Below are 12,930 nucleotides of genomic sequence, written 5' to 3'. Positions count from 1 at the left end.
ACTTCAGATTAGCTGGATAGATAAATAACGAGGTAAGATGGGTTGGAGAGATCCTGGGGCCTCCTCACAGCCTTCAGCAAGTTTTAATAATTTACCCCTCACTTTTTCTGCCAGCTTTGACAGATGGGTGGCCCATTCTCTTACATAGCTAGACCCCAATAAATGGAAAGATGCAGAGAAGCTAGAAGCAGGGGATGTGGAGACAAGCCCTGCTCGTAGCTGAATAAAAGATTTAAGAGAATCACTCTATTTCCCTGAGCTCTGCTTTTCCATCTATAAAAAGAGGACATTGGGCTGTGTGATCTTGCTATCTCTTTCTATTCTAAAGTGATGTGATTTTTTTTAACATCACTCTCCCTGAGCCTCATTTTTCTTATCTGTAAAAATGGGAAGAATGCCTACCTCACAAGGTGACTTTGAGGATATAAAGATAACAATTGAGTGCCTTTTCCTATACAAACCTACTTGATTTCTGAATTCAGTTATTAAGAGTTTATAGAATGAGTTCAGATAGTGAGGCGTATAGCACTGTTGGAATCTCTTTGAGTTTGGTGTTTCCTGAAGCAAGTGGTGAGTTTTGGATAGTGAGGATTTATCATGTGTTTTTAGTTCCTGGATATCTATGTAAGCACCTTGCATATAGCCAACACTCAATTAAGACCTACCCTGGTCTCCTTGACCTTGAGGATAAAGACAGCCTTGCTTAGCTTTGCACCCTGAGCCTTTAGCACAATGGCTACCAGTCGGGGAGGTCTGTCTGTCTGTGTTTGTGGCTCTCAGGGAAATCATGGGACCCTGCTGAGTCTTGCAGCAGCTGAGTAAAATGTACCTAACAATGTATACGCCCCATGGGGTTGGAGTGAAGAATGGTAGAAGGTGATGTCAAAAAAAAAAAAAAAAAAGGCAAATCAAATCATGACTTCATACAGATATAAAATGAACAGGTATTAAAGATTTTATAAAACTGGGTGAGTCAGGGAGGGCACCAGGAGTGTTATAACCAGTTAAAAGAAAAATCCAAAACAAAGATGCACTTATAGGTCAGGAATTCTGAAGTTAATGTGCAAATGTAGGTGAAACTAGCTTCTTTCAGAGTGTGTGGAGAAGTTAGCTGAATCTGTGCAAGACAGGATAAAACTTGCGTGTTTGTAGAAAATAATTATCTCATTATTTTATCTATTTTGCTTGTTTTATTATTGTTATTGCTTGTATAAAAAGTACTAGCACAATCCTGGGCCCATAGGTAACTTCTCCAAATGTTGAATTCCTCACCACCTCCTGAGGGCCTGCAAATAACAGGCCAATTTTAGTCAAATCTATTAAATTGAGTCTCTAATCAATAAATTTTTATTAAGATTGTGCCATTCACCTGCTGCACTTCTGAAGTTAAGTGTAATTATAGATACCAAGCCACATTAACAGGCAGTATAGTTTTTAAGACCCACCACTTCCTACTAAACCGACTTTTCTATTACAGATAATAAGAGCGGCAAAAAGATTTTAGTGTGTGTTATGGGTGCTAACATATCTAAACTCTCAACCAGTAGTCATCTGGTATTTAAATTCCAAGGATATTCTTTAATTCCGTGTGTGAGTGCGGGTGTGTGTATTTTTACAGGAGTTGCTGGAAGAACAGAGCTAACCCATGCAGATTAACAGCATGGAAACATCCTGAAACTACTCTGGAGTCTAAATAAAACGACTGGATTCGAGTTTCACGAACAAGGAGACTGGTCCATGGATGATTTGCTACAGGTAAGTGAGAGGTATAATTTACTCTGCTAGAATCCTTCACACGTTCATTGACTGCGGGGTTGCTAATTGCGTTTCGGATGATTATAATACTCCTTTGGTACAGCTGACAGCTTCTCTTCCCTCCCAAACACACACATGCGGATGCCGACATATGGTTAAATATCTGCCCATTTCATCTTGCTCATTTGGGCTTCCGTCAGTTACAAAGGAGGAAGCAGGGGGGAAACAAAAGAACCCACTTCATAAAACTTTTACTAGCAGTGATTTCTGTGGAGGGGCGGGAGTCAGACTGAGTGTTCCTGAAGCAGATGTTCTTGGCGCTGCCTGGGATTGGAAAGAGTGGCAGATTGGCCTGCCCAGGGTTCAGAGTGAAACAAGCAGACGACTGGGGATGCCCCCTCTTTTTTGGAAATGGGGGCAGAAGTTAAGTCATTAATGTGGAACAAAGTGTTGGGGAAAGGTAGCTGGCTTTTTCATCACGCTTTGCAAACCTGGGGAGACTGGAAAGCTTGAGGTGGTAACAGCATGAAAGTAGTTGCTGTTGGGCTATTGGGAAAGTGGAACTCATCTAAATGGACCAGTGGGGGAAGCAAGAAAGTCCAAGTGACTCCTACAAGTGGCAGTATGTGAGGTGTGGGGTGCATGTCAGGGCATCTCCTTGAGCTGCATCTTGTACCATCAGGGGTCAAGGCTACCTGAACCTAGAAGCAAGAGCCGTCCAGCTCGGTTCAATGGAAATAATCTGTTCATTCATCTGTGGTGTTTCACTCTGTGGAACAGATAAAAGATCAAAACTTGAAGCTCCATCTATGGCAAGCCAGACATTTGTACTTGCCATTTTCCTTGGCAAACACTTGGTTGAATCAGTCATGCTGTTCTAAGGGGGGAAAGTAGAAATGTTGCAAGAACCTGAAACCACAGTCAGAGGAGGAATTGCTCACACATTTTCCTATTAATATTTAGTCTCCTTGGGTTGCATGTATAACAGCTCTCTGACCTAAATTCGTAACTCAAGAGCTTCCCGGAAGACAACTCTTGTTTCTTGCATCGACTCTATCACATTGTGTAAGATTAAGCTACTAGAGGACATGCTATCTGTCTCTAGGGAGACCTCGTTGCTTTGAGAGTCACATAAGAACATAGAATAAGGAGCTGTTTTGTAGTATGGGAAGTGCTCGCAAAAGATGAAAAGGCAAAAAAAAAAAAAAGACGAAAAGGCTACGTTCAGATAAAGTCTGGTAGAGGAATATGAACCAATAAAGAAAAGATTTGAAGCTTTTTTTTTTTTTTAATTTTACTGATTTGTTTGAGATAGAAATAGAGAGTACATGAGCAGGGAAGGGGCAGAGGGACAAGCAGACTCCCTGCAGAGCGTGAGGCCTGATGCCGGTTTGATCCCAGGACCCTGAGATCACACCCTGAGCCCAAGTCAGATGCTTAACTGACTGAACCACTCAGGTTCCTGGTGAAGCTCTTTTGCACTCTCTCTCTCTCTCTTTTTTTAAGTATGTATGATTGTCCCTTTTCTTTGTCTTTCATTGGAGTCCTATCTATTCAGAAAAGTGAATGCTGCTTTCATTTAGTTAATATCTTTTGTTTATAGAGAAGAAAGACCCGTGTAGGTGGAAAAAAAGATTATTCTGGTAACATATGTCAACAGAAATGAAGTAAAACTTGAAAACAAGGGGTAAAAAGGCAATACTGTCCTCATCGGTTTGTCCTGTTCTCAAAAACAACAGAGCTCTTGCTTCTTTGCGACTCTGCTTCTCCCCAAACTCCTGTCCACCCCACACCCCACTTCTCGTTTCTGATTTTTACTCCTGTATTTGTTCAGCTCATGGTTTTGCCCCGTGAAGAGCCTTTCATGGCCCGTCCAGCTACTTTCTCTTCACTGGGCTTCGAACACTGTTCTGATAGTCTGCACCTGTTAGGCTGCACTCAGGAAACAGCAACCGTGCCATGGTGATTTTAACAGATGAGATTGGAGAATGATAATGAGAAAGGTGAAAGGAGGACCCTGGGGAATTCTAGAAGGAGCCACTAGAGAAGTGGCTGTCCTGGGTGCGGGGATAGCCCGCAAGTGTTTGGGGGTGATAAGACTGTTAGAATCAGAATCCTGAAGGAGGAAGTTTGCAGAACTGGAATTTCAGAGTCTCGGGTGAGGGTGTTGCCTGAAAAGTAGAGGAGCTTTAGAAGCTCAGGGGTGGGGAGGACTCCACATTGCCAAGATCCATGTCTCTTAGAAGTTAGAGCAGCTGGCAGGTGCCAGTGCCTCAGGAGCTCCAACTGGGGACCATGTGGAGCTGGGACTCAGAATTTTCTGAGGGATCATGCTCAGCCAGGATTACAGGCTGAGAAACCAGAAGGGGATCCACAGACAGAGCCAAGTGGCCAAGGGAATGTGCTTTGTGGTGACCCATGCCCCACCTCTCAAAACAAACTAGCAGAGGAGGGTCTTGAACGAGAGGTAGTCACTTCTTACTGAGCACAACGGAAAGCATCGGCCCTGAGGTAGCAGGGCAGTAAACCGACAGTTTTCCTTAAAGTCAGCTAAGGACATTTCTATGACGGCCACCTGGTCCAGATATAAAATATGTACATGTGACATTATTGGTGATTGATTTCATTTTATTGTTTTAATTAAAGTATTTTGTGGTGACAATTGTAACATTGTGACAATTGTACATTAATGTGTGATTTTAAGCAATGACATGGGGGGGATTCTGTGTACCCACTCCCCCTGGCCCCCCTAGTGATAATTATCTCACAGAACTCAATGGCAGCCAGGGTCTTGCTTGTCATGCAGTTACCATGCAAAGAGCATTCCCCTCACCACCAGGGGCCCTCCTGTTGTCCTTTTGTAGCCACACCCACTTCATTCCCACCCCCTGACCTTTTCCTTCAGTAGCTGGCAACTATTGATCTTTCGGTTTCTATCACTTACTCACTACAAGAATGTTGTATGAATGGAATCATATGTGACATTTGGAATCCACTTTTTTCTTTTTTTAAAAAAAAATTTTAAATTCTGTTTGCCAACATGTAGCCCCCAGTGCTCATCCCATCACGTGCTCTCCTCAGTGCCCATCACCCAGTTACCCCAACCCCCCTGCCCACCTCCCCTTCTTCAACCCTGTGTTTGTTTCCCAGAGTCAGGAATCTCTCATGGCTTGTCTCCCTCTCTAGTTTTCCCCACTCAGTTCCCCTCCTTTCCCTTATAATCCATTTCACTATTTCTTATATTCCCCAAATGAATGAGACCATATAATGTTTGTCATTTTCCGATTGACTTATTTCACTCAGCATAATACCCTCCAGTTCCACCCACATCGAAGCAAGTGGTGGGTATTTGTCGTTTCTAATGGCTGAGGAATATTCCATTGTATACACAGACCACAGCTTCTTTATCCATCATCTGTTGATGGACACTGAGGCTCCTTCCACAGTGTGGCTATTGTGGACATTGCTGCTGTGAACATTGGGGTGCAGGTGTCCTGGTGTTTCACTATCTTTGGGGTAAATCCCCATAGTGCAATTGCTAGGTCATAGGGTAGCTCTGTTTTTAATTTCTTGAGGACATGCACACTGCATCCAGAGTGGCTGCACCAGCTTGCATTCCCACCAATGGTGCAAGAGGGCTCCCCTTTCTCCACGTCCACACCAACATTTGTGGTTTCCTGTCTTGTTATTTTAGCCATGGAACTGGCTTTTATGGTGAAACACAATGCTCAAGATACCCATCTAAGCTATGGGTGCAATAGTTTATTCATTATTTTTTTTTCCGACTAAGTAGTATTTCTGGTAGGGATATGCAACAGTGTGTTTAACCATTCACCTGCTGAAGGACGTCTCCATTGTGTCCGGTTTGGGACTGTTATAAATAAAGACGCTATAAAAATTAATGTACAAGATTTTTGCATGAACCTAGGATTTCATTTCACTGCCTAGATGTGCACTGCTGGATTATATGATGGTTGCATAGTTAGAGGTTTTTCCTGGCTTTATTATAACATGGCTGGCATATAACACTGTGTAAGGTGTACCAACCACCTGATGACTTGATAAAGGTTCACGTTGTAGACCATTTGCCACAATAAAGTTCGTTACCAGCTTGCTTGCTTCATCTCGGATAATTACCGTTGTACTGTTGGAGGGGGGGATAGTTGAGAGCCATTCTCTTAGCAACATTCAACTGTACAAACAGTATCATTGCTAACTGTCGTCATCGGGCTGTGGGTTAGCTCTCCAAGGCTTGTTCATCTTCTCAGAAGGGTGATGCCTTTGGAGCACTGCCTCCCTATAACTTCCACCCACAGGCCTTGGTAACAATCGATCTGTGTTTCAGGGTTCCACATTTTCGATTCCACATAAGTGACATCTTACAGTGTTTATCTTTCTCTGTCTGACCTATTTTATTTAGCATAATGCCTTCAAGTTCTACCCATGTCATCACAAATGGCAGGACTTTTTATGACTGAATAATAGTTCATATATATATATAATTTTCTATTCATATATATATATAATTTTTTAAAAATCCATCTATTGATTGACACTTAAGTTGTTATTGTGTCTTGGTTATTGTGAATGATGCTGCACTGAACATGGAAGTGCAGGTATCTGCTCAAGATAATTTCATTTTCTTTGCGTATATATCCAGAAAATTACTGGATCCTGTGACAGTTCTGTTCTTAATTTTGAGGGACATCCCCATGCTGTTCTCCACAGTGGCTGCACCAATTTACATTCTCACCAATGGTGCACCAGCCTTCCCTCTTCTCCACATCCTTGCCAACACTTGTTGCTAGATTTTGTTTTGTTTTGGTTTGGTTTTTAATAATAGTCCATCTAACAGGTGTGCGGAGCTATCTCATTATGGTTTTGATTTGCAACAGGAAAGCTAGAAAAAAAATCCTCTAACCAGGAAAGGGAGGACAGAGTGAGGAGTGAGCTACCCCAACCTTTGGGACACTGCATGAAGGACTCCCAGAGGCGTGACCCCATCCAGGGACTGGCAAATGTTAAGGGGTAGCTGAGAACAAGTAAGAAGGGCAGGGTCACCCGTATCGGCCATGTGGTGGGAATGACAGTGGCTCGTAGTGACCTGCTTTGGCCACTAAAGAAACTAGACTCAGACTGCCTACAGATTTTGCAAGATTCAGCCCCACAGGTTGTCGTGTTTGCAGATTCCAGCCAGCCTGAGAACAGCCCCCCCTGTTTCCACCCACAGCATCCCAAGTGGCAACCAACCTTGGCCTTGGTGGCTGTGCAAGTACAAAATGCAGCCTCCTCATCCCACTTGTTGATTTTCGCCTTTGTTGCTTGTGCTATTGGTGTCATACATATAAAAAAAAATGTTGCCAAGACCAATGTCAGAGAGCTTTTTCTCTGATCATCTAATTGTGTTTTTATTTTCATTTGCCTAAAAACTAGTGATGCTTATCATCATTTTCTGTGCTTATTTACTATATGCATATTCTCTTCTGGGAAATATTTGTTTGTGTCTCTTGCCCATTTTCTAATTGGGTTGTTTAGTTTTTTTTTTTTTTTAAGATTATCTATTTATTTGAGAGACAGCAAGAGAGAGCATGAGTTGGGGGGATGGGGGCAGAGGGAGAGGGAGAAGCAGACTCCTCGCTGAGCAGGGAGCCAGGTGTGGGGCTTGATGCCAGGACCGATCATGCCCTGAGCCGAAGGCAGACACTTAACGGACTGAGCCACCCATGGGCCCCCGTTTTTTAACTGTTGAGTTTTGAGAACTTTTTATATATTCTAAGTACTAGTCCTTGCCAGATAAATAGTTTGCAAATGCTCTCTCCCATTCTGTAACTTGTCTTTTCACCCTCTACTAGGAGTTCACAAAAAAAAAAGTCTTGAATTTTGCTGATGTCCCATTTATCAGTTTTCCCCTTCATGGATCATGCTGTCAGCGTCCAGTCTAAGAATTCTTTGCTTACCCCCAGGCCTTCTGAGTTGTTTTCTCTTTTTTCCCCCTAACACTTTTATAGTCTTACATATTATATTTAAGTGCAGAATCCATTTTGAGTTAAGTTTTGTTTAGTAAGAGATGAAACTTAAGTCAGATTTAATTTGATTGCCTGTGGATGTGCAGTTGCTCTTCTTCATGTGGGCATCTGTGAGATGTCTTTTTCATTTGACTTGAAATCTTCCTGGTTACTGGTGTAATGAGTAACTTGCAATTGGAATCTGGACATTTTGAGCATTTTAGTATGAGACTCTATATCTTATTTAAACCTTCCATTTTGGCTGACCTCTGATTTTGCACCAGCAGGGGAAGCAAAGGTAGAGTTAATAACAGGAGTAGAATTCCATGTTCTTTATTTGGCCTTTGTTTACACTTGAGTGGATGGGAGCTTCTCATTACTTCTGGGCAGGAGTTTCAACTCCTACTACTAGGCTTTCACTGATATTTCCAGTGCATGGAACAGCTACCCACATGGCCACCACTGACAGTACAGGCGGGGGGTTGGCCTCATGACAGCTGAGTGGAGGAGAAAGCCCCAACTCTCCATGTGGCCAACTCTGACATCATTCTGGCATGTCAGGGAGAGGTCCTCCTATTACTGTTGGGTGGAGATAGTAGACCAGGGTCTGTCCCCATGTCATTTCTGCTGACGGGGCAAGGGTTGGAGGGTGCCTTGTTGCTATGTGGCAAGGATACACATGCTGGTGTCCTAACTGGCTTTTTCTGGTATCACCTTAGTGGAGAGTTTGGGGACCGTTCATAGCTTGGTGAAGGTGAAAATCTAGGTCTGCATTAGATTTTGATGGTTTCTGGGAGAGAGCCACAACTTTTTTTCTGTGATGTTTATCTGGATGAGAGTAATTGTCTCACAGTTTTCTTTCTTGCTAAGCTGGCTTTTCTTTGTCTTTTGAATAGAAAAAGCAGGACTTTATTGTTTCTCTTTTTTGTTGGTACTTGTCAGTATTTATCGATCTCTGGTCTCTTCTACCTTAAATCTGGGGTATATGAGGCAAAGGGAAAACCCAGAAACTCCTACCACCGTGTCATTACTTGGATCTAAGCTTCCTAGATTGTCTGCCTCATGCTCGTCACCTTTCAAGGTCTTCTTATGCAATTCATATGTGTATATATATATATATATATATATATATATATATATATATAAATTCCAGGGTTTTCAGTGTACTTCATGGGGTGAATAGAAGGAGAATCTACTCCAACATCCTAAAAATGGAAGTCCCTTGAAAGCATTTTTGAAGATACTGTGATGAATCTATTTTCATTTCTAACTGTAAAATACAATCAAGGCAGAACCATAAAGATGTAAAACAAAGAAGCAAGCAAGAAGACAAGGCAAAACAAAGCACCCACCCCCCACACACACACACAAAAAAAAACAAATTTCACCAAATCTATTCTCCTGCATTTTGGTAGGGATATACGCAAAATACTATCTCAAAGAGATGATTGGTTCACATAGGAGGGATTTAAAAATAATTATTGAATGAAGGAATATTTAGTAAATTGAATTAACAATGTGTCAACTCTGACATGTTAAAGAATGTTTTAGACACTAAGGAGTATATATATATATATATATATATATGTACCATATACATAACCTGGAGCTCTAACTATCAAATTATATAAAAACCATTCCCAGTGCTAAAATCGAAAGACTAACATAACTACAATATCTGTTCGAAAGTTGTCTTTCATCTTCTGACAGTAAGACAGTGTCTTGTTCATCTTTGTCTGCTGCTAGTGCCTGATGCAGCACATTACTCATCATACATGACTTGCTATAGGAGTTTAGCAGAGGGAGAGAGCGTGCTTTGAGATGCCAGGAAGTAATCGGTCTTATATTTTCCAAAAGTTCTGCAGAAAAAGTGTTCTGTAACATTTCTAGATAATGTATTCTCACATTTCACATTTCTTGAGCAAGTCAGAGAATTCTTAATGTGAATCCTATGCCTACAAATGAACTCGAGTGCTTCTTGCCGTAGACTCAGTAGAAGCAAAAGAAAGATAAGCACCTTTCTTTACATGTATACTTTAAAATATCTAAGATCCGGTGCCCTTCTATTTTATCACACATGCTTTGACCCCAGATATTAATTAACTGCAACCACCTCTTGTTTTGCGATACATGTAGACTGGTGTCTATGAGTCAAATGTCAATCCCACCCATCCCATTACACACAAGAAAAAATAAGTAACTATAATGAATAAACAAAAATAGCAGTATATGGTAACAACATGACTTAACATCACCGCCCTATTTTTTGAGGAAAAGTCAGATTCTTCATTCAAAATTTGTGGATTGTAACACATAAGGAAATATTACATTACTAAAATTAGAGGTATATTAAATAATTAAATGTATAGGATTGATAAAAGAATTTCCAAATTCGCTAAAAGTTAATTGTACTATTTAAAGTATACATCATTTGAACTGGATTTAACATGTTTTGACAAATATGTTTTTTAATTTAAATTCCATTAGCTAACATATAGTACATACTTAATTTTAGTTGTTCAATAATTTATCAGTTATGTAAAAACACCCAGTGCTCATCACATCATGTGCCCTCTTTAATGCCCATCACCCAATTATGCCCCCACCTGCCTCCCATCCAGCAACCCTCAGTTTGTTTCCTATAGTTAAGAGTCTCTAACGTTTTTTCTCCCTAATGGCTTCCCATTCGGTTTTCCCTCCTTTACCCTGTGATCCTCTGCACTGTTTCTTATATTCCACATATGAGTGAAACCATGTGATAATTCTTTTTCCGACGGACTTACTTTTCTCAGCATAATACCCTCCAGTTCCATCCACATTGATGTATATGGTGGGTGTTTGTCCTTTCTGATGGCTGAGTCATATTCCATTGTATGTGTCCCTTCAGATCACCACATCTGTATCTTTGGGGTAAATACCTACTAGTGTAATTGCTGGATCATAGAATAGCTCTATTTTTAACTTCTTGAGGAACCTGCACAACTGCTTTTCTGAGTGGCTGCACCAGCTGGGATTCCTACCAACAGTGGAAGAGGGCTCCCCTTTCTCTGCGTCCTCACCAACATGTCTTTCTGGTCTTGTTAGCTTTCATCATTCTGACTGGTGTGAGGTGGTGTCTCATTGTGGTTTTGATCTGTATTTCCCTGATGCCCAGTGATGTGGAACATCTTTTCATGTGTCTGTTGACCATTTGTATGTCTTCTCTGGAGATATGTCTGTTCATGTTTTCTGCCCATTTCTTGATTGGGCTATTTGTTTTTTGGGTTTTGAGTTTGATAAAATCAAACTCAAACTTGATCAAACTTGTTTTATAGATCTTGGATACTAGCCCTTTATCTGATATGTCATTTGCAAATATATTCTCCCATTCTCTAAGCTGCCTTTTAGTTTTGTTAACTATTTCCTTTGCTCTGCAGCTTTTAATCACAATGAAGCCCTGATAGTTAATGTTTGCTTTTGTTTTCTTTGTCTTTGAAGACATGTCTAGCAAGAAGTTGCTGCGATTGAGGTTGAAGAGGTTGCTGCCTATGTTCTCTTCTAAGATTACTGTCCTTTAACACAGACATTAATTCTGACCTTAAATATAGCCCATGGGGGGTCTCTGAATTTCATGAATTGATTATAAAGTCTGTCAGGGTAGGTATCACAGAGACAATGGGTCTCCAGTTTCCTAAGGAAGGGACTTTATCCACAAATACAAAAAGAACCTTCACAGAAAGTCAAAAGTACTACAAGCAAATAGTCTAGCACTTCACTTCTGGACTAGTGGATGCTAGAGGCTTAGAGAAACCAGCAAAAACCCTGATGCTCTAAGAACCTTGATGGACCAGAAACACCATATTTCATGAAAGCAAAGGGCTTGCTGCAAAAGCAGAAGAGTTTCCTCATTGAATGCAGTTGAAAAGAGATCTTTGGGGCCTACATCATAGACACTTAGAGGATATCAGTTTTGACTTTGTGTATTGATAAAGCAGGAGGATATATAGGGGGTTTTCTAAAAAAAAACCATCCTGGCTTTTATTTATTTATCTTCATCTTAAAAAAGCTTGCTTTTTGATTGAAAAGATTTCCACGAGTGCCTGGTGTTACAAAATAAATAGGAAGAGTGAATTTGAAATATGGTGAATTCCACTTTATACAATTTTCAGTAAAGACTAAGAGTAAAGCTAGCATATTGAAATAGACTATATTTATGCTCGGTATACCTTGTTTCATGGAAATTCACTTTACTACCTTCCCTACACAGAAAATTAGACTGAGACCAAGAATTTGGAAATCTCTGAAAGAATTTTATGTGTCCTTTAAACTTCATAGCTGCCACTAATTGAAATGATCAATATGCCATACAGTACTCAGCATAGAAAATAATCCGTAGTAATAGAAGACTACCCTCTTCTGTGGGTTTCAGTGTTTACAAAAATTATTAGGTTTTAAAAATTTGCCATGTATTAAGTAATCACTTCCTTTCAAATCGATTTTATTACATTCAGAATTAAAATATTATTTAAAATATATCTAGGTATTACCATAAATATGACTAGCTTTATTATTAAAAACTTATAAATAAAGTAATAAGATAATCACCATTTTGTTAAGGAAGAGAGATTTTTGTAATAGAACCTATTTCCAATGTTGTAGTTTTTTTCCTCTTCTTTTTTAAGATCACAAAAATAAAGATTTGGCTCATCTTTGCCTCTCTAGATCTTTAGAAGCTTTATACCTTGAAGAAATGTATTACATCCCTTTTTGAGGGACTTCTCATAACAGAGGCAGTAGTTTATGGGGAAAGACAAATCTAAAAAGTCATGGTTCAAAATCTTGCTTCCCAACTGGAGTAAAACAAGAGAGGATTGGATTAAAAGGAAATTTGGCTTGTGATAAATGGCCCGTAAGAAATTCCTTAATAAAATATTAATTTTATTCTCAAAGCTAAGGTCAAAATATGAAAACTAATAAAGAAATTAAAGGCATCAAAAAGTAGGGGTAAAGAGTGGCAAGCACCTTTGGTGCTATCCTCCTGAATATGATTTTGCAGTTTTTCTGACCATGTAATACAAGATTTAGCCAATTTTTCTGAGCCACCTTCACATGACCTAGTTGAGAGCTTGAGAGGTGATAGGTAAGCAATGCAGAGAACACAATCAGAAAGATTGCATCTTCTTGCCACATT

At 40.2% G+C, this 12,930-nt stretch overlaps 1 protein-coding gene across 22 annotated transcripts in view; it reads left to right on the top strand.

Annotated features, from left to right (window-relative positions):
* LRRC4C (leucine rich repeat containing 4C) overlaps positions 1-12,930 on the top strand; it is a 1,155,475-nt gene that overhangs the window by 691,422 nt on the left and 451,123 nt on the right. For all 22 annotated transcript variants that reach the window (XM_072759156.1, XM_072759170.1, XM_025991544.2 and 19 more), the window contains one exon: positions 1,619-1,755. The gene's annotated coding sequence lies outside the window, so the exon portion shown is untranslated. The remainder of the gene's footprint in view (positions 1-1,618; positions 1,756-12,930) is intronic.

The sequence above is a fragment of the Vulpes vulpes genome, chromosome 5, assembly GCF_048418805.1.
Source record: "Vulpes vulpes isolate BD-2025 chromosome 5, VulVul3, whole genome shotgun sequence".
Classification (NCBI taxonomy): Eukaryota; Metazoa; Chordata; class Mammalia; order Carnivora; family Canidae; genus Vulpes; species Vulpes vulpes.
The sequence above is the reverse complement of the archived record's forward strand: the minus strand, read 5'-3'. Positions and strand labels throughout refer to the sequence as shown.